Below are 22801 nucleotides of genomic sequence, written 5' to 3'. Positions count from 1 at the left end.
TAGCAGGGGGACTATTTGTATTTCGTGATTGAGCCCTTTCCTGTGTTGGTGCTAAGATTGGGCGCGTTGTATCTTTAATAATTGATAAGGTTTTATCCAAAGTGACAGAATGCTGGTCCACCACATCCCTTAATCTCAAAACTTCCACGCACAGACCCTCAATTTTAGCTAACAAGGGCTCTACAATCATTTTGAATTTATTATCGATAGTGCTCACTAGCAAGTCTAATTGGTCGGACTTAATAGAAACACAGCTGTCTTTAATTAGTTCCCCTATGTCCTCAATGTTGTCCTTGTGAGTAATATCCTTTTTGTTTTTTCTGCCAGAGTGATGATTTCCCCGTTTGGGAGCTGTTTTCCTGCATGCTCTCATAAGTCTTGTGGCCCTGATGGACTGTTGAGGAGTACCTTCGTAGGTCTCACCCAAATCATCTTCCACTACAGTCACATTATCGGGAGCCTCAATGGATTCTACATTGATACTAGTATTATCAGTCTCAACTGCTGTAACGATGTCATTGATCGTATTTATATCAACAATATTGGAATCCAGAGGCATAACCAAAGGGGAGTCTTGCAAGGTACTTTTCCCTAGAGATTTCCTTCTGTCAGTATTAATTCTGTGAACTACTTTCAATAAATAGTTATCTGGTAAAGTGGATTGGATAGACATATTGGGTGGTAGTTCAGAGGACACGAACAGCAAATATAAAATAAAATAAATCCACAGTTTATCACTTGGCTGTACTCACAAGTGATGCTAAAGGGGGTCGCCCGTCCCGTCCCTGGTCGTCCCCGGACGGCCACAGACGGCCCGACCTCTGCCCGGGCTCAGCCCGGCGACGCCCGCGCGCGTCCGCGATGCGGAGAGAGCCTCCTTTTACAGCGCCTCCGGGCGCGTGGTGACAGGAAGCGGCTGGGCTGGACTCGCGAAGCCTGCTGGGAGCTGCAGTTCCACCTCGCAGCGTCAGGGACCCAGCGGCTTCAATGGCGGCAGCAGCGGTAACAGCGGTGACCCCCCCCCCCGGCGTCAGGTAGGTGTTGCAGAAAATGCCCCCGCTCTCCAGTGAGAGCCTCCGCCTTTTACAGCGCCTCCGGGCGCGTGGTGACAGGAAGCGGCTGGGCTGGACTTGCGAAGCCTGCTGGGAGCTGCAGTTCCACCTCGCAGCGTCGGGGACCCAGCGGCTTCAATGGCGGCAGCAGCGGTAACAGCAGTGACCCCCCGGCGTCAGGTAGGTGTTGCAGAAAATGCCCCCGCTCTCCAGTGAGAGCCTCCGCCTTTTACAGCGCCTCCGGGCGCGTGGTTGACATCCTTTCTTGACCACCATACGAATTCCTGATGGGTGGGACTAGAGATTTTCTCACCTTTCTCGGCTACTTCGGGCTGTGTTCTTAGAGAAATGTCACCGTCAAAATATCGACATGCAGGTTTGTCAGACAATAACATTCATTCCAAAACATCGACCCAGCGGACTTAATAAAGTAAAGCGACACTCGCCCTGGCGATATCTTCGTACTCGACATTGGCATGTATTACTATTAAACCTTTTGGGTGTGATTGTTTTAACACTTCAACCGTTTGCACGTTGTGTGTCAGGTGCTTGCACAGCAGGCACCCAGGCCGACTTGCACCACTCTGTTTTGCATAAGTGCTTCGTGCAGCCTCATCACACACAGTTGCACACTGTACTATTTGTGTAATGTGCTTAGTGCAGCAATGCAGATATAAATACATAGGGAAGTCAGCCTCACAGAGTGAAAATCGTTCCCTTGTAAGGATCATGTGATTTGGGTAAGCAAGATACAGAGCTAACACTGCACTATTTGTGTCCTGATGAGCGTGGGCGGGCAGGCTGCAAACACTGCAGGGATTGACGTAGACGAACACACGCAGCATTGTTATTGCATCATGTTAGAATAAACGCAGCTTATCTATTAGTATCATGACGCTAGTGTAAACACATCACTGTGTTTCTCACGTGCTTAGTGCAGCAAGGCACATAGACATACTTATGTCAAGCAACCACACACACTCTGCGGGCAACCTCACAGCCTGTGTATGGTTCCTCATGTGCACCTGGCCTGTGGTTATGGAAAGCAAACACGTAGGTCACCCCAAGGACAACATGTTTGTAGCATGTGATTTACAAAGACTGATACACAGGCAGGATGTTAACACCGCACTATTCGCAGAAGGAGATTATATAAAAGTACTCTCATATCATTGGCATGTGGTCCGCTGACCGATTCTAAATTTTCTGCTATGTGTGTCCATACTGTGCTCAGGTTGGGTAGACCTACAGGCCTCCTCCTAAAACTGCATTATTTATGCCATATGCATAATGGAGACCGACTCACAGATTTACATTAAACACTGCCCTGCTTGTATTATGTTCTCTGCTCAGGCAGACACACAGACAGGCTGTAGGCTGCAAGCAGTAGACTATTAGATCATGCACTTTTCATATCATATGTGTAGTCCAGGCATTGATACAAACTGGCACCAAAGAGAGTTGGCGCTGAAATGGTGACGTCGCATTATGCTGGCACCGCCCTGCACTCTAACAAATGGGCCCATGTGCTCCTGCCCTGCACCATCTGCTGGTGGCGTCCTAGGCAGCAAAGTGGAGTTGCCTCACACACCTACACTCTTTGTATGAAGTGAGGGGAAGTTACATCTTAAGGCGGGAAGGAGTGCAACACCTCAGGATTTCCTGTTCAGAGAAACTTTGCATTCGAGAACCTATTGTCGCGTGACACTGTTCCCTTACTTGCACCTTCTTGTGACTGCCTGAAGATGCTTATCAGCATTAACTAAGGAAAAGACCGACAAGGAATCTAGCAGGCCCCTGCTGCTTCACACCCTCATCGCCGCTCCGCCCCCTCCCCTGCCTGCCGTGTCGCATTTCTCTTCCCCTCTCCCCACAGCAATGCCCTCCGTCTTGGTTTTTTGTGCATTTTCTAGTACAATGATTATAAATTACATGTCCTACTGTGCCACACTTATTTTCACTGGCCCACTTACCAGTTTGTGTCTGGTATATCGGCATGTAAGTAATACCTTGAACTCTTACAATGCCTTTGCGCGTAGCAGGACAATTAAAAAAAAATTGTTAGGAAAAATACAACGACAGTAGAAGAGGCCGGGACGAACCTAACTTGTGTTATATGTTTTGAAGGAAATATAATTTCGAAAAACCCCGTCCAATGGACTGAATTCATTTTCGGCGTTGAAAAAGACGGCCTTTAAACCTGGGGGCCGGGATATCGAACGCACTTCTCTTCAATGGACTCGCTCATACAAAATGTATGTTAACTTATCACTTATCGTCCATCAACTTAAGCTATTTGTATGTTGATTACTAAGGGGCGCCTTAATCGGTAGGGGAGACGGGAGGGCTGCAAACACATACAGCAGAGAGAGGGGCCTCAAATCTGCAGGAGCGCACATCCCGGAAGCTTTGCTGCCATAACTTAGTCGAGCATTCATTGCACGCTCATTTCAGCAACACTACCCTTGTGCTGGGCTGCGCTGCAATCAGAGTGGTTTACGGGGGGTTTCCAATGCTCCCCGCACCCCTCTCAAATAATTGTAATACTAACCAAATTATATAAATAACACATTCTATTTAAAAATCAACGGATATCTTAAAAAAAAAGGACAAGGTATCTCGCTCTCTTCCCGCCTCCCTTCATACATATATGCCACCCCTTAACCCCTTGCCCCGGATCTATCCCCACCCGCTGTCCTTCTCCATCCTCCGTCTGCCCCTGGGATTCCTCACCAGGATTCTGCCTATTCCACCACCACCGCTCCTTCAGCAGCGTTTCAGCGGCGTCCGTTACCAGGGCAACAATCGGGTTGAAGGGCCGTGTGCACTGTGGTTGTGCCGACATGTAAGCTCGAGTAAGTACGACCCAGGCTTAAACTTATATTGAAAAACTTCAATAGCGAGTGTCTTCATATTTTTAAGTATGTATATTTATTTTACATTTCATAATGTTTGATTCTATTCCTTTTTTAACTGCACAGCGTTTTTAATATTTGCGAACAGAAGTGTTTTGGTTGTTACTACGTTTATCAGAAGGCTATACTTTTGTCTTTAAAGATGGCTACTTCGCTGATGTCTGACTTTACTTTCTGCTTTATGCAAACGTGCCATTATGCATTGAGCATTTTTGTATTGCCATTGTGCAAGCGTATACAAATGTATTTATTTTTTTTATTCATCACACACCCTCACATCCTCTCACCCTCACAAACCCTCACCCATTGTCACACCCTCACCCACCCTCACCCTCACACCCTCACTCACCCTCACCCCCCCCTCATCCTCACCCCCCTCACAACCCTCTCACCCTCACTCAGCCTCACAACCTCACCCTCACACACTCACCCTCACACCCCCTCACTCCCACCCCCTCACTCACCCTCACACCACTCAGTGCTACAACACATATGTGTGTGTAGGTGCAAATGCAATGTTCTTGGATTTTCGTCACAATAAAATACACTGAACATAATCTTCACAAAATTTATTTACAAACGTTTAAGCTATTGCCATTATAAATTACAATAACTTTTATTTAAGTATTAATTATTTACAAAATTAAAAGCCATTGTTATTTGTAATATCAATACATCTAAGTCACGTAAATACAACACACATTGCATTACAAATGCTACAGGTGTCACATTTGCGAAAGTTAAAACTATTGACATTGTAACTGACAAAGCTATTAATTTTGCTATTTTCAAAACTAAGACATAAATAAAAAAAGTGTCATTTACAATACCAATCGCTCAAACTTTCCTAATGCGAAAAGTTAAAAGTATGGGCATTGTAAATCACAAAACAAAAAAATAAAATGTCATTTAGAAAACCAATAGCTCAAACTTTCCTACTGCGAGACCTATTGGCAACGCCAGTGCTTGTTTTTCTTCTTACATTGTACCTCAAAGGTAGAAAGTGGGGTCTTGTCAAGCTGCTGTTATAAAAGCCAAATCTCGACCCTCAACAATCATGATATACTTCTTACAGTAAATAAACAAAACTGAGCAAGATGAAGGGCCCACTTGAAGGAGGGGCAAGGTAATAGGGCTAGCTTATTGCCAAAACCTCTCTATCTAGTACGTAGGTTGCTGTAAGCAGAATAATTACAATAGGCCACAATTTCATTATCAGCAATGATATGCAAAGCCTTGAAGAGATCACACATCTCTTCATAGTAGGTTCAGTAGCTAGGACTTTACTTCCAGGTATCGAGAATTGATCCGCGGGATGGTGTTTTTGATCAATTAGTCAAGGACGTCTTACTACCCTTTTACCACAGTATTGGAGCTTTCATAGATTCACATACCTGAATCATTTCCCCGTCGTCGAGACGGGAGTCTCCAGTACATAAAAAAGCAATGGTTAGCTGTATAGCCAACTGAAAAAGGCCTATGCCCATTTCCCTTTTGCAACCCATAACCTTTGTTATGTAAAAAAGGACTAAACATTTCTCTTAGCCAATCAGAGCCACTGTCAGGTGCCCCACAAGACTTACCTCTGCTTGTGACGCAATTCCACAGAGACAACAAGAGCACCCGTCCCTGTACCCACCTGACCCTTGTGGAAGGCAAGACCCAGCAGGGATGAGATGGACGCAGGGAAGGGAGCCAGGGTGTAGAGGCTAAATGATAGCGTGGAGCTGGCGGGGCGTCCCGCTGTCAACTGGAAACCAATAAAGAGCCAGATCAGAGAAGGAGCCAGATCAGAAAAGAACCACCCCACAAAGGCACACACAGACCTAGTATCCCTCTAGGAACTCACCAATGCTTCCGGGAATAGCGGTACCCAGACAGGTTCAGCTCCGGATAAGGATAGCCAAGGTGAGGCGCTCCTGCACGTTGCACCCAAACCTAAAGAAGCGCTCCTGCGCAGGTGCAATTGAACTGAGTCAAAATTGGAAAACAAAGCGCTCCTGCGTGTGTAGCAGGGAATAGAGCGTAGTCATTCAACATGTGGCATCCCTGATACGTAACACAAGCTATTTACAATACTCTTGTTAGCAGAGCTGTTTCCCATGTAGCGCTCCTGTGCGGTGGGAAACCGTAGTCTTAATGAAACCAAACCAAAACAAGCACTCCGGTGCAAAGGTCCTTTAACCCCCTTCAATGCGCTCCTGCGCGGCAAGGGTTAAAGAAAACAAACGGGTACAGCCCTGGACAACCCAGGAGGAAAAACAGGCAAGCGCTCCTGAGCAGCGCAGACGTGGCAGCAAACAGTGCTCCAGCGCGGCGTGCTTCTGCAAGTAACTGACGAGTCTCAGCAAGCGCTCCTGCGCGTGTAGCAGACGAGACAGCAGAACAGCGCTTCAGCGCGGCGTGACTCTGCAGGCAGCTGGCGTGTCTCAGCAACGGCAAACTAAGTCCGCCTCACAGGAGCATCCAGGAAGGAATTCGAAGCACAGAGCCGGCGGGAAACGCGATGTTTATGCGAATCCCCCGGAAGTGCTTCTGTGCTCCCAGGTCGCTGCCTGGGACTAGACCGGGACTCCACTTCCGCCCGGAAGTGAGTATTCCGGTGTTCTGTGTGTATCTGCGGGGATGGCCGGACGCGGCAACAGCCGCGAACCGTGACAGCATCCCCCCCCCCCCCCCCCCCCCTAGAACAGAACCCCCCCAACACCCCCGGAAATCAGAAAGGAGAGACAGGGCGAGGGCTCAGGGGATGACTCAGATGGAAGGCACGAACCAGAACAGGAGCGTGGCGCACATGGGATAAGGGCTCCCAGGACCGCTCATCGGGACCGTACCCCTTCCAGTCCACTAGGTTGCCCCTGGTACGACGGGACCCCAAGACAGCCCTGACCTCATACTCAACATGGCCCTCCACCACCACCGGAGAAGGAGGAGAGGGAATAGAGCCGCCAGACTGGACTGCACGCAGAAGGGAGACATGGAAGACCGGATTGATTTTCATGTGCGGAGGAAGCGACAGCCTCATGGCCAAAGGGTTGATCACTTTCTCGATAACAAAGGGACCCACAAAACGAGGCAACAGCTTCTTGGGTCCGTGCACGTTCAGGTGCCGAATGGAAAGCCACACCCTATCACCCGTGCGATAAGCGGGTTCCTCCTGTCTATGAGCATCGGCATGCGCCTTGTAGGTGTCCTTCGCCTTGGCCAGCTCGAACCGTGCCTGCTGCCAGAGCCCGCGCAGTGACTCATGATAAGACCGCACAGTGGGCAGTTGGCTATCCAGAGGTACCTCCCAGGCAGAGGTGCGGGGATGACGTCCTTGGAGGCAAAAGAACGGGGACATGCCGATGGCTGAATGCTTGCTGTTATTGTACGTGTACTCCGCCATCCATAGCACCTCGGACCATTCCTTCTCGACCGTAAGCAGCAAACAGCGGAGGAACTGCTCCATGGTGTGGTTCGTCCTTTCGGCCTGACCATCGGTCTGGGGGTGGTACGCTGAGGAGAGGTGTACGTCCATCTCGAGTATCCTGCATACCTCCTTCCAGAAGCGGGACACTAATTGCGATCCCTGATCCGTTATGACCACAGACGGGATGCCATGGAGGCGAACCACCTCTTGTACGAAGATCAAGGCCAATTCGGCCGCCGTGGGCAATTTCGTCAAGGGTACGAAATGCGCCATCTTGGAGAGGTAGTCCACTATGGTGAGAACTGTGGTGTGACCAGTCTTGGTGAGCGGGAGCTCGACCACGAAATCCATGGATATGGTGTGCCATGGAAACGGCGGTACAGGAATGGAACGCAAAAGGCCAACCGATGGTTCTGATCTGTTCTTGCCTAGCAGACAAACGGCGCAGTTCATCACATGGTTTTTTGTGTCGGTCACCATCGTCGGCCACCAGAACCGCCTCCGCATGAGATCGAGCGTTTTGTGGTAACCAGGATGGCCGGAGAGGACATGATCATGGCACGAGTAAAGGGCTTTTGTCTGTCCAGGCACCCCTGGAAGGCACCTCTTTTCTCCTTTATACCGTGACCCGTTCATACACGTCCCGCCTTCTTCGTCTTCTGCCAGGACCACTGGATCGGACTGCTTCCTGTCTGGTTCCGCCTGGTAGATGGGATCTATAGATGCGACTATGCCCTGGAAAGTTTTCTCCGGTAAGATGGAGACAGCCTCGAGGTCTTCGGCGTCTTCGTCGGATTCAGCTAGTCGCGAAAGCGCATCCGCTTTGGCGTTGTCTTACCCTGGCCGGAACGTGATCACGAAGTTGTACTCATTGAAGAACAGGGTCCATCGGAGCTGTCGGGCTGTGAGGGCACGTGCTGATCGTAGAAACTGAAGGTTTCTGTGGTCTGTGTAGATGGTTACTGTGTGTTTGGCGTCCTTCAGGAAGTGGCGCCATTCCTCGAACGCGGTCTTGATGGCTAGGAGCTCCCGATCAGACATGGTGTAGTTGCGTTCAGCGGGTTGGAGCTTCTTGGAGTAAAAGGCCACAGGATGCAGCTGTCCTGTGCTGATGCTTCTTTGTGATAGCACTCCGCCTATGGCGTCCCTAGAGGCGTCTGCCTCCACTATGAAGGGTTGCTCGGTGTCGGGGTGTACCGGGACCGGGGCTACGGTAAACCGTCTCTTTAGTTCTTGGAAGGCGTCGTCTGCTTTTTGGTCCCAACCAAAACGTACCCCTTTGCGCAACAAGCGTGTGATGGGGGCCACCATCTCGGAGAATCCTGTGATTAATCGACGGTAGTAGTTGGAAAAACCAAGGAACCTTTGGACCCCTTTTACGGACTCCGGGGTATGCCAAGACAGGATGGCTTCCACTTTCTTGTTGTCCATTTGGATGCCTGCCGGAGTGATGATGTGCCCCAGGAACTCAACAGATGTGACGTGAAAAACGCTCTTCTCCAACTTCACGTACAGACGGTGTTTTTCCAACTGTTGTAGGACGGAACGCACGTGTTGAATGTGCTCTCCGGTGGTCTGTGAGTAAATCAAGATGTCGTCTATGTAGACGATACAAAAGACGTCGATGAAGTCCCTCAACACTACATCGATGAAGAACTGGAACGCTGTGGGGGCGTTGCAGAGTCCGAAAGGCATGACCTGATATTCGAACAGACCGAACTTCGTCCGGAAGGCGGTCTTCCATTCGTCTCCCTTCCGGACTCTGACAAGATGGTAGGCACCCCGTAGGTCGAGTTTCGTGTAGATGGAGGCGTTTTTGACCTGGTCCAGGAGATTGTAGATCAACGGTAGCGGGTACCGGTTTTTCACGGTGATGGTGTTCATCGCGCGAAAGTCTATGCAGGTCCTCAGATCCCCTTCCTTTTTCGACACAAAAAAAAGAGGAGAGGAAACAGGAGATCTGGAGTGACGAATAAACCCGTTGTCTAGGTATTCATCCAGATAGGAGCGGAGGTGGATGTTCTCCTTTTCCGTGAGCGAATAAATCCTGCTGCATGTCAACGTGGAGCCGGGGGATCAGGTCGATTTGGCAGTCGAATGACCGATGGGGTGGCAGAGTATTGGCTCCCTTCTTGTCGAACACTTCTGCTAGGTCCAGATATTCCTTCGATATGGTTCCTTGGGAAACCATCCCCATGCCTAGTACTGGCAACGAGTGTGCTTGTATGGAGCGAGTGTCTGGCAGGTCGTCCTTTGCGTAACAGGTGCTACAGCAATGTTCCGGCTCTAGGTGGATGATTCTGGTCACCCAATCGATGCGGGGATTGTGCTTCACCAACCACGGCAAACCTAAAATCACCTAGAATTGAGGGGCATCGATGACGTCGAAACTAATGGACTCGGTGTGGTTGTTAGACAGGGACATCGTCATGTTCTCTGTTCGGTGTCTGATAGGGCCGAAGTCAGGTCCGTTCCATCAACAGCCTTGACTGGTTCTGGTTGGGCCTTCGTCACTGTGTCAATGCCCAAGGCACGGGAAAACGCTGTATCGATAAAACAGCCTGTCGCCCCGGAATCCAACATGGAGGTCACCAACCAAGTCCTGCCCGCCAGATTCCGTAAGGTCACGTCCATGCCGACGTGATGACTACCGTCGTATACTGCAGGGATCGGTGATGTACAAGACGAAGAACCCAGAGGACGGATCCCCATGTCTTCTGGGTTGTCTCGTTTCCCGTCTTGTCGCCCTTGCTGATGGGCAACGCATACGGCCTTCTGCCTCGCGGTTTTGATGGTTTCGCAGGGCATTCCCTCACGAAGTGTCCGCTTTTGCCACAATACAGGTACTGGTTCTGCTTCCTTCTTTTTTCCCTTTCTTGACTGGTCAAGGGTCCTCTTATGCCGCCGATCTGCATGGGTTTGGACGCCTCACCCTGGGGATTTGATTCCTCTTTGGCTTTCTCGACGCCCTTGTCCCCAAAGGGCAAGAGACGGTTGTCGCTGCCTTTCCCCCCTGTCTGTTTTTCTTTCCTGTAGTCGGAAGTTAATTTTCACCACCATGTCGATGAAAGGCCTTATAGCGTCTGGCGGATCGGGATACTGCGAGATGAGATCCTTCAGGTCATCCCGTAACCCCCGATAGAACACAGACACTTTCTTGTCCTCAGGCCAGTGGGCCTCGATAACAAGCCTGCTGAACATGGTGATGTAATGGAGCAAGTCTTGGTTGCCTTGTCTGAGGCCGAGCAACTCATTGTCTGCGGCTTGTACAAAGGTATGGCGAGCGAACATACGCCGCATGGCTTCCTTGAACGCTGGCAGGTGGTTGAGCATAGGATCGTCGTTCTCTACCAAGGAAATGGACCACTGAGCAGCATCCCCGCCCATGTAAGACAGTATGTAGGCGACCTTGGATGCATCATCGGGAAAGGCCGCGATCCTAGCCATAAAATGCAGTTGACATTGATGGATGAATATTCCGTACTTAGTACTATCACCGTAGAAGCGTTCGGGTGGTGCCAACTGCACAGGATGGGGAGTGACCACCTGAATGGCAGTGTCTTGGTTGGTGGCGGCGGAGGACCCCCCAAAGGTAAACGTAGGTTGTCTCAACAGGCCGTCTTGTCTGACTCTAGGGCTAGGAGTGGTACCCCAAGGACTGGTGACCCCAGCTGCCATTTGGCCCTGTAGGGCCGTTATGTCATGGCGCAAAGCAAGGTTCTCAGTCTGCATGGCAGCCAGCATGACGGCGATATCTTGCCGAGTGACCTCCGGGTCGCCCATGTCGTCTTGGCGCAATGGTTACCGTGGGCTTCGAATTCTGTCAGGTGCCCCACAAGACTTACCTCTGCTTGTGACGCAATTCCGCAGAGACGACAAGAGCACCCGTCCCTGTACCCACCTGACCCTCATGGAAGGCAAGACCCAGCAGGGATGAGATGGACGCAGGGAAGGGAGCCAGGGTGTAGAGGCTAAATAATAGCGTGGAGCTGGCGGGGCGTCCCGGTGTCAACTGGAAACCAATAAAGAGCCATATCCGAGAAGGAGCCAGATCAGAAAAGAACCACCCCACAAAGGCACACACAGACCTAGTATCCCTCTAGGAACTCACCAATGCTTCCGGGAATAGCTGTACCCAGACAGGTTCAGCTCCGGATAAGGATAGCCAAGGTGAGGCGCTCCTGCGCATTGCACCCAAGCCCAAACCAAAAGAAGCGCTCCTGCGCAGGTGCAATTGAACCGAGTCAAAATTGGAAAACAAAGCGCTCCTGCGCGAGTAGCAGGGAATAGAGCGTAGTCATTCAACATGTGGCATCCCTGATACGTAACACAAGCTATTTACAATACTCTTGTTAGCAGAGCTGTTTCCCATGTAGCGCTCCTGCGCGGTGGGAAACCGTAGTCTTAATGAAACCAAACCAAAACAAGCACTCCGGTGCAAAGGTCCTTTAACCCCCTTCAATGCGCTCCTGCGCGGCAAGGGTTAAAGAAAACAACAGGTACAGCCCTGGACAACCCAGGATGAAAAACAGTCAAGCGCTCCTGAGCAGCGCAGACGTGGCAGCAAACAGCGCTCCAGCGCAGCGTGTTTCTGCAAGTAACTGACGAGTCTCAGCAAGCGCTCCTGCGCGTGTAGCAGACGTGACAGCAGAACAGCGCTTCAGCGCGGCGTGACTCTGCAGGCAGCTGGCGAGTCTCAGCAACAGCAAACGAAGTCCGCCTCACAGGAGCATCCAGGAAGGAATTCGAAGCACAGAGCCGGTGGGAAACGCGATGTTTATGCGATTCCCCCGGAAGTGCTTTTATGCTCCCAGGTCGCTGCCCGGGACTAGACCGGGACTCAACTTCCGCCCGGAAGTGAGTATTCCAGCGTTCTGTGTGTGTATCTGTGGGGATGGCCGGACGCGGCAACAGCCGCGAACCGTGACAGCCACTCACCCTCTAGAACCCTCCTGAGAGAACCTTTTGCCCCTCAGATTTTCTACCGCACGTTGTGCTAGGGAGTCTCCTTTGAGCTCTGCTCAAACTCTGGATTTCCAACTGGATAGAAGCTTCATTATCAGTCTATTTATTGTGGATTTGAGAAGTTTATAATCTATTTCTCATCTACATTCTTGAGAATGGCTGGAAAGGAGAAAAAGGGACTTTTTAGAGCCAGTGCCACCTGCTCTAAAAAGAGACTCTACACCGATGACCCATATGAAGACTGTATACACTGTCTTTACCCGGACCACCAAGCAAAGGATTGCAAGGTATGTCGCACTTTGTCTAGTAAGACCCTTAGAGATTGTGAAGAACGCCTTTTAATTTGGCTTCAAAAGATCAAGGCCAGAAAGGAGGTGGTTTCTAGTGATAGTGACCAGGAATCCTCCCCTTCATCCAGGAGATCTCAAAAAAGATCAAGATCTCCTCAGGCTCATCCTCAGGGGACCGTCCTGAGAAGGCCCTAAAGACCACCCAAGGGTCTTCAGGGCGTAGTCCTTCAAAATCTCCTCAGAAAAAGCCAAAGGAGAGCAAAGGACTCACTTTGAATGAAAAAGAATCCAAAAGAGCCTCTTCTGAGCCTTCAAAAACACTACCGTTGGCTCCTGCATCATTCAAGAAGCCATCCTCTAGTATTCCTGAGGAGAAGGTGAAAAAATTGTCATAGTCGACGAGGCCGTCGACGAAGAAATCATAGTCTACAGCGACGACGAAGGTACAAGAGCTACCATTAATTGTATTAGAGCCAGCGTCGATGGGAGCGACAACGACGGGAGCGTCAACGCCGGTGACATCGATGACGTCGACGGTGAGGATGACGACGGCGAGGATGACGGCAGTGTCGTCGACGGTGATGACAATGAGGTCGTCGACGGGAACATCGACTATTACTATGTCGTTGGCGAGGAATGGATCTACTGCACTGACAACAGCTTCGTCGGCGGTGGTATCGACGACTATCTCGACAGGCTCGTCGACGTGACTAACTCAGGAAAAGAACATGAAGATGATCACGCCAGCAGTGACTTCCCCAAGTAAAATGACTCCATTGGTCCCGTCGCACATTTTGGAGGAGGAAGAGTCCGATGATGATGAGGAGGATGATGGGCCCTTTGGGTATGCCACAAGCCCATCTGAGCTCCATGTAAAATGTCAAGAAGATGATGAAGAAGGGTATGAAGAGTATCACAGCATCTCATACCACCGTTACCAACAAGAGCCTCAGGAAGAGATGGTAGCAATGCCATCATCCATGCTGATGGATTTGCAATCCATGTTGGCGGATTATAAAAAGGTTTCCTCCATTAGGGGTTCCTCAGTACGTTCCACCTTCACGCCCTCGTTCAATTCCGGCAACTCCAGTCTGCAGTAGGAAAAGCCTACTAGATACTGCTCCCCTGACACCTCCGGTCCAACAGCAACAGGATCCTGGGACCACAGATGATGAGGACCGCGAAGAAAGGAAGCTAACGGAGCCCCACAGAGAATGGGATGATTACCTGATTCCATCTCCACCATCACCCACCCAAGTACCGGCGGATTCTCCACCAGTGGGTATTGGTGGATTCCACAACTTAATAGAGAGCGGCATAAAGATTTCAGCTGCCAATGAAAACAGCTTAAGCAGAATGTTTTCTGTATGACTTTAAAGAGCCCTATCAAAAATCAATTGGGTCTATACCAATTATTGACCACATATGGAAAGAAGGATTACAGGTCATGACCACTCCAGCAACGGTTACAACGGTACTGGTGAGGCTGGCCAAAAAGTATAAGGCGCCAGAGAACGCCTCGGCATGTTTACTGGGCCATCCTAAACCGGACTCAATCATCTCGCAGGCAGCGCAACAAAAGTCAAAGAATCCAGCAGCACCTATTTCAGCACATCTGGATAGGGAGGGTTAACGTTTAGATAACGCAGGTAAACGATTCTCCTCCATGTCAGCGCTCCTGGTCAGAGCTGCTAATGCCCTTGCCATCCTGGGCAGATATGACAGACAGATGTGGTGCGATATAGCACCCTATGTTGACCTCCTCACGGAAGAGACTAAGCAGGAGACCAAGAAAGTTCTGCAGCAAGGGGAGAGAACTTCGGCTGAAGTTATTGATTGCGCTATGGACATAGCTGCCACGGCCTTTCGTTCTCTCGGAGGAGCAGCAGTTTTGAGGCGCCAGGGTTGGCTGAGGGCTACTTCCTTTAGGTCAGAGGTCCAAAATAAAATTCTTGATGAGGAGGATCTTTTTGGCGCCTGGTGGATGAGACCCTTCAAAGTATTAAAAAAGGCACAGATACAGCGAAATCCTTGGGTGAGTTACTGTACCGGAAGGTGCCTTTTCGAGGCACCCGTGGAAGTGGACAACCCTCGTATAGAGGTGGTTACCAACAGGGAAGATACACATCCTACTCTTCCTCTTCGCAGCCCTATCGGCAGCAGTATGGGCAGAAACATTCTGGGGGCTACTCTAAGTCCTCTCCCAGAGGACGAGGAGGTTGTTATGGAAAAGATAATAAGACAATGACAGACTACAGATTGCAGGTCCTTCCTCTCCTATCTTGTCAAATGTTCCCCTGGGTGGAAGTGTGACTTATTATTTACCACAGTGGCAGACGATAACCTCAGACAAATGAGTCCTCAACATAATACAATTCGGACATACATTGGAATTCCTCCACTTCCCTCCGCCCACGCCAACTACATATCAAGAAGCAAAACACCTATCTCGGGTGCGTCGGGAGATTCGGGCAATGCTCCGAAAGGGAGCAATAGAACCGGTGCCGAACTGAGGATTTTATTCCCGTTCTTCTTGATCAGAAAAGATGCTCTCAGGTGGCGTCCAATCTTGGACCTAAGGTCCCTAAATGCCTATCTCAAGAAACAGTCATTCAGAATGGTAACCCTGCAAGATATTCTGCTGCTCTTAAACCCCGGAGATCAGATGACCTCACTAGATTTACAGGATGCATATTTTCATATCCCCATCCATCTGTCCCACAGAAAGTTCCTTCGTTTTACAGTGGCCAAAGACCATTACCAGTTCAAGGTGCTACCATTCGCCCTAAAATCTGCACCGAGAATATTTACAAAATGTCTGGCGCCAGTGACGGGCTATCTAAGAAGACAAAAACACCAAATATTTCCATACCTGGACGACTGGTTGGTAAAGGCACCATCGCAGGAGGAAGCTCACGATTCAACTGCGGCTTGCATGGAGTTCTTTGCGGACCTGGGCCTGACCTTGAATGTGGAAAAATCATCTTTACAGCCATCCAGGACGATCAAGTTTCTAGGTGCAATCCTGGATACATCACAAAACAAAGCATTCCCATCCATAGAGACACAATTGGGACTCGTATCTGTAGCCAAAGAATCCAGCAAAAGAAAGTCTCCTTCAGTCCGAAGATAACAAATCGCTTCTGGGGACAATGTCCTCATGCATACCACTCATTCCCCTATGTCGCTTACGAATGTGGCCATTACAAGAAAAGCTATAACTTCAGTGGTGCCAAGCAAAGGGATCCTTCGAGGGCAAGATAAAAATCACGCTTCCAATGTTGCAGGCAGCAAAGGGGTGGACTTGCAGGAACATCTCGGTGGGTCTCTCCTACCTGACCAAACCAGCTCTGTTAGTAGTTACCACGGATGCCTCTCTCGAAGGATGGGGAGCAGACATACAGGAGTTACAGGTCAGCGGCTGATGGAACAAACAGGAACAACACCATCACATAAACCCTAATGGAATTAAGGACAATAGAATTGGCATTGTTGGCCTTCCTGCCAAGAATAGAAGGGAGAACATTGTTAGTGCAGACAGACAACACAACTGCAATGCACTACATAAACAAACAGGGAGGCACAAGATCTCTCTATCAAGAGAAGCTCGGAGAATATGGAAATGGACGATAGATCACGGAGTGACTCTGAAAGCCATACATCTTCCAGGGGATCAAAATAAAACAACCAGACACCCTCAGCAGGCAGAAGACGACCTGTCACGAGTGGGAGCTAGATCAGGACACGCTGATGACCATCTTTGCCAAATGGGGAATAGCAACGGTGGATCTGTTTGCCACAGCCCAGAACAATAAATGCTGATTCTTTGCAAGCTGGCGTCACCAAAGGGTATCATGGGGGAATGCGTTTTCGATGGCATGGTCAGACGTCATTGCCTACGCCTTTCCGCCGATTCCCCTCCTGCCACGAGTACTCACGAAAATGAAGAAAGAACCGTGCAGGATAATACTGATAGCCCCTTGGTGGCCCAGGCAGCATTGGTTCACAGAGCTGCTCCTTTTTATCAGAGACCGAGCCAATAAGTCTTCGGCCAATACCAGCACTACTGACTATAGAGAATGGACAAGTGCGGCATCCAGACCCGACATAATTGCAATTAGCGGCCTAGCTCCTGACTACAAAGAATTTCATCACTTGAACATTCCAGCAGAATGCAGAGAAATTCTGGCAAAGGCAAGAGCAGAAAGCACTGATAGGACATACAGGATGAAATGGAAAAGATTCTGCTTCTGGTGTCAGGAGAATTAATTGCATCCTCTGCGGGCAGAGGCGCATCAGATCATCCCATATTTACTAAGGCTGGCGAAATCTGGATTAGCCCATGCCTCTTTAAGTGCATTTGGCAGCGATTTCAAGATACAGGAGTAACTCAGCACGTCCTTCTGTGTGGTTGGAAAAAATTGTGAAACAATTCATGAAGGGGTTGTTTTGAGTTTACCCACCCATCAGGCCTCCACCACCTTTATGGCAACGGAACATTGTCTTATCACAACTGATCAAACCACCATTTGAGCCAATACACAAAGCTGATCTGAAATTTCTATCCTGGAAGGTGGCTCTATTAATAGCTCGAACATCAGCTAGAAGGGTGGGAGAAATACAAGCCCTTACGACGCAAGAGCCTTTTCTCCAATTCAGAGAAGACCGATTAGTCCTCAGAACGAATCCAAGATTTATTCCGAAAGTACCTATGGATTTCCATTTTAAATGAGCCCTTAATCCTGAAAAGATTCTTTCCTTAACCATCGGCGGCGGAATGGACTCTCCACACTCTAGATGTCCAGCGATGCCTGAAGTTTTATTTGCAAAGGACAAGACCTTTTAGAAAATCTACACCATTTTTTGTGGCTTTTAGTGCCCCCAGGAAGGGTTTCCGGTTATCAAAACGGGGAATCGCACGATGGATCTCAAGTACCATTCAGTTCTGTCATCAAGCAGCGGGAAAGCCATTGACAGCACGTGTTCGTGCGCATTCCACAAGAGCGGTATCAACCTCAACCGCTCTATTTTCAGGCGTCTCCATTCAGGACATCTGCAGAGCAGCCACCTGGAGGAGTACGCATACCTTCACCAGGCATTGCTGCCTAGATGCTCATGCAACAAGCGATGTAGCAGTGGGACAAGCAGTACTGCGGAACCTTTTCCAATAACTGTGAGCCTCTTTCTCATCCCTCCTTCCTTTGTTTGGTAAGAAAAGCACATTTTATTGTTGATTGATATTGGATATGTCATTGAGAAGCAATATGTCTAGGTATATTTGATACGGTTACTACTATGTGCAAGTATCATGTGTTGCATATTGGTGAAAAGAAGGTGACAAAAACAAAATGTGCTATAATTTACTGCTCGCTATTCTGATTCAGGTATGTGAATCTATGAAAGCTCCAATACTGGAGTAAGAAAACAAGTTACTTACCTGTAACTGTAGTTCTCCAGTATTGGAAGCTTTCATAGATTCACATACGCCCACCCTCCTCCCCTGAGAGGCTCACCTCGGATTTGGCACGAAAAGTATTATAGCACAAGTGCCCGAAAATCTGAGGGGCAAAAGGTTCTCTCCGGAGGGTTCTAGAGAGTGAGTGGCTCTGATTGGCTAAGAGAAGTTTGGTCCTTTTTTACATAAAAAAGGTTATGGGTTGCAAAAGGGAAATTGGCCCAGGCCTTTTCCAGTTAGCTATACTGCTAACCATTGATTTTTTAAGTACCGGAGACTCCTGTCTCGGCGACGGGGAAATGATTCAGGTATGTGAATCTATGAAAGCTTCCAATACTGGAGAACTACAGTTACAGGTAAGTAACTTGTTTTCTTCACAAACTCATAGTTATTGAACTTGGCAACATGGTCTTCTTAAATCTTGCCCTTTAGGTCACTTGAACCTTAATAATGCCTGCATGAGCATCTTGAAATAGGCTGAGAGACCTTTCACTAGCTCGTCAAACTTATTGAAGTTGATGTTGCTTATGGATATCTCCATCCACCCCATGACTTGCCAAAAAACATCTAGCGAAGGCCGGTTTGCATTGCTCCTACATAAACGCTCATCGGCTAGCTTTAATGCCTACATTGTTAAGTATTTCCTAAATTCTTTTCTCGCTACCCTTGTTTGTGGAAGGTCTTTGCTATTTCCTCCATCTAGAAACCCAATTCTCCTTGGGAGAGAAATGATGTCCTTCTAAAGCTAAAGGTCCCTGATTTAGAGCCCATATACAAAGCTACACTTATCTTGGAAGGAAGCTTTCCTAGTCACTATTGCATGTGTTAGTAGGGGTTGCCCCATCAAAGTTCTGTGCTATAGTGAACATTACTGTTTTGCAGGAGCAAGATCAATTTAAGGAACCAGCAAATTAACAATACTGTAGAACTGCAAAAATTCCCAGTGAATATCAAGTGATATTTCATTGTAAGATGAGAACAAAAATTATTCGGAGATGTAGATACAAAGCTTTTGAATGAAATATAAAGTGTATGACGTGTGTCTACAAAACTGTTTAAGGAACATGTGCATAGGTGGAGTAAATAAATGTTAATGAATTCAGTGAATATTCTCAAGGTGAAGAATGAAGAATACAATTTACTAACTTTTTTTGTATTTTTCTCTTCTAGTTCCTCGCACCTGGATCAGCCTGCCCTATCTATATTTGTATGTTTCAGTCTGTATGTTGTATCTACAGTGTAAATGTTTGGTTTTATTGTTGCTCCTATTTTACTACATTTTGTGTGTAAATTGTAAATTATTAACTTGATTGTAGTCAAAGGAAAAGTATTATTAAATAAAATGATGGTTTTATTTTTGTGCATTCTTTTCTTCTGTTGTTTCAAACATGGGTAACAATGTGTGATGCCATTTTAACCTATTATGTCTTTGAATTGAATGCATCAGAATATAGAGATGGAAGGCAGGTGCCTTAGTGGTTACTCTTACCTAAGCCACTTGATAGACGGCCATTGCTTAATGGATATCTTTAATAGTTTCTTCTCAGAATGCCCAAATGTGCTGAACCCCAAATAATAGTCCCCTCCACAGTTACATGTTAAATAGCCTGATGATTTTACTAATGTTTTCAAAAATAATTTACTTATTAAACACTGCATTGACTTGCAGGGCATTTTCTGATCTCTTGCTTTCCCACAAATGCAACATTTTGGCAGTGATCTTTGCATTGGCCATAGGAATGAAATGTGTTAACCTTGCCAAAATATTCCTCTTGAGACAACTCTGTTTGTGAGAAAAGTTTTTATTGTGCTTACAAATCACATTCAATGAGATTTGGTTGGATCTGTGAAACTCGCTAAAACTTCAGAAATATACTGGTAACCCAGATGTCCTAAATGAATCTTAAAACGTTTATATCATTGTCAGTTTCTCTGTAAATGCATGGTGTACATTTTAGAAATGTTCTAGGGAAGTAGGTCTTCTTGGCATAATTATTTGATCACTGCAAGAGTTTTGGAGGGCATTTAAATCTCCAGTGACATGGCATTTTTCTTGAAAATGTGCTGTTGGGCCTTGAAGCAGACTTACCAGAATATCCCATATCTTTTTACATAATTTAAAAAGAACCAAACTTCAGGCAATCAGACTGCAACACCATGTTAACCACTACCCTCCGAGTATATCCTACCTCAGATTCTTCTCTACCACACGTCATGTGATGGGGCGGGGTGGGGTGGTCTCCCTGAGCTGTGCTCGGTTTAACTTCTGAAAAACCTACACAATCAATTTCTTTGATTATCATTACTTTTGAGTGGACAATTTTATAATCCCTCACCATCTATTGAATAAATCTTCTCAAGAGCCTGTCAGAGGGTTTCAAAAAAAGACCTTTAGAGGCCTTGTGGCACATTTGCAAAAAGACTTCACTCAGAAAATCCACAAACAGGTTGAATCTGCTGGCTTCACAATTCTCATAAGGTAAAAGATTGTAAAATCTGTCATACCTTTCGTCAATAAGGCTGAAGAACATGCAGAGGAGGCTTTTGCTGTTTCTTCACAAAAAGTTAAAACCAAGGAAATTCTGTCATCAGTGAAAGGTCGCGAATCAGTCAAGAAGGCTCATAAAAGGGAGAGGTCAAAAGACGAATCTTCAAAACCTGGGTTAGAACAGGACTCTCCCCAAAAAGGAATTTTAAAAAAACCACCCACTGCAGGTCTTCTAGAGACCAATGTCCATCCAATGAACGCTTTCATTAAAGAAAAAAGGAGAGGGTTTTGATGTAGAAAGCAAATCCAGAGCTTACAACAACTTATGACAAGATTTCAATTACATACAAAAACCCTCCTTAGCACCATCGATGGAAAAGTCAACAATGACGAACAACGAGTTGACTGATATAGCATTAACAGAAAAAAAATGTAGCTGAAAACCGCTTTGATTTTGATGGCTACACCTGTGAAGACATTGACTACCATGTCAATTACATCTACTATGTCATTGATCATGACTGCGGTCAGTTCACCATTAACAGCAATAACGCTGAGGACTACTTTGAGAATTAACTTCTCTCGTAGGGGATTTCCATATATAATCCTAAGCACTGAATAGTCCTGCCCACGTGCGGGGACTCCTGAGCACTTTATCAAATATATCCTAAGTGTAGATGCAGGCCGCCTTCAGGAAGGGGTGCATAGTCACTTAAAGAAAATATTATGCAGCCTGTAGGAGGAGGCTACAATGGCCAAATTCTTCATTTCATAAATAAAAAAGGTTGCAAAGAGAGATGTCTATGCATGCAAGTGTATAATACTCTTCTAAACAAATTTGAATGTCTTTCACAAACCCTTTTTAGTGGAGTATAGATTTCATTTTTTATTTTTTGTAGCTTTATGTAGCGCAAACTCGACTCAATGGTATCAGAGCACATTACATGAGCACCAGTTGCGGTGCATATGGACACATTCATTTTTTTGTTGGACATGGGGAGATTACGTGATTTGCCCAGAATCACAGGATGTTGAGCATCCCTGCCGAGACTCGACCCAGGTTCCCCAGCTTCGAGGCGGACCGCTCTAGCCATTAGGCCACATCCTTTCCCCCAGAAATGAAGAAGCGCAAGACAATGTTGCCTCATACATAGGCTGACAATATAAGAGTTCAGAATAGATGTGGTACCTTTAAGGCCTCGGAGACCTCTAGTATCCCATCATGCTTAGCTAGATGCAGTTACCTGTTATTTTTTCCAGCACTTGCTGGCTGGACCTAGGAGCATTGAACTCTGCCTTTCTAAGGCTTTTGTCTTAAAAATTCACTTGGGAATTTGATCTTGAACCACTTCCCTCAATGTTTTTCTACTCCCCCTTACATTTTTTGCATAGGTATTGGAGCATTTTGTCTTTTAAAATGCCATCTTTATTTGATAAGTGACCTTCCTGTGGGAGAAAGAAAGCCAAAACGGGCCCTCGTAGTTTCTGTATTCTGTGCCTTCCAAAAATACATCTTCCTGAAGGCTGTCAACAATGCAAAACATTTTCCAGGTGAATTCAGTTCTGGAGAGAGGATTCGCCTCCAGGGCACAGTGGAGTTCTGGACTTTTTGGTTCCGTCCAGAGGTGTCGGGGATAACACCCGAAGACCCCGGAGTTCAACCTGTCTCGGTGCACAAACAAACAGAAACACGGGCTTCTCGATGGTGGCGTCAAAGACCAAAAGGTTTATTACTGCAGGGACACAGAAGTCACAGAAACTACACATGGGCAGTATCTAGGAGCCTGTTCAATTTGTACAAAGAGGGTTGTTCCTTATATACTGAATATTGGGCTTCAGGCAAATTCTTTACATGTTAGCACATTCCAAAACCTTTGTATCTTAAACAATAAATATTTGTCGTTTGCACAGGAATCGTCAACAATATCTGATGTCAAAACATAACAAACGAGGGGTTCCCACTAGTCCATCATAATCCCATGTCAACTTTCCATTCAAGACCCGGACCGCCTCATCGTAAATTTCGTTACCTCCCCCTAATAAAGGCCCAGAAGGAAAGGAGCAGAGCCAGGTGCAGAAGATAGAAAAGTAGGATAAGAGATGTTTGTGGGTCGTAAATGGGCACGGTTACCAGCTTCGGCCGCCTAATCATGATCAGGCCAACGAACACAAGAACCAGTATAGCAGGACTGGCCTCAGGCTGGGGAGGCAGCTCTTGCCGAGT

At 47.4% G+C, this 22801-nt stretch overlaps 1 protein-coding gene across 3 annotated transcripts in view; it reads left to right on the top strand.

Annotated features, from left to right (window-relative positions):
* Window positions 1-19443, top strand: part of CDC45 (cell division cycle 45) — a 435048-nt gene extending 415605 nt beyond the window's left edge. For 2 of the 3 annotated variants that reach the window (XM_078667950.1, XM_078667952.1), the window contains one exon: window positions 19260-19443. The gene's annotated coding sequence lies outside the window, so the exon portion shown is untranslated. Of the gene's footprint in view, window positions 1-327; window positions 464-19259 lie in introns of those variants that run through there. The other variant, XM_078667951.1, reaches the window with a different exon arrangement.
* The last annotated feature ends 3358 nt before the right edge of the window (window positions 19444-22801 follow it).

Source organism: Lissotriton helveticus, chromosome 11 (assembly GCF_964261635.1).
Source record: "Lissotriton helveticus chromosome 11, aLisHel1.1, whole genome shotgun sequence".
Taxonomy (NCBI): domain Eukaryota; kingdom Metazoa; phylum Chordata; class Amphibia; order Caudata; family Salamandridae; genus Lissotriton; species Lissotriton helveticus.
Note: the sequence above shows the minus strand (reverse complement) of the source record. Positions and strands in the feature narration are given on the sequence as shown.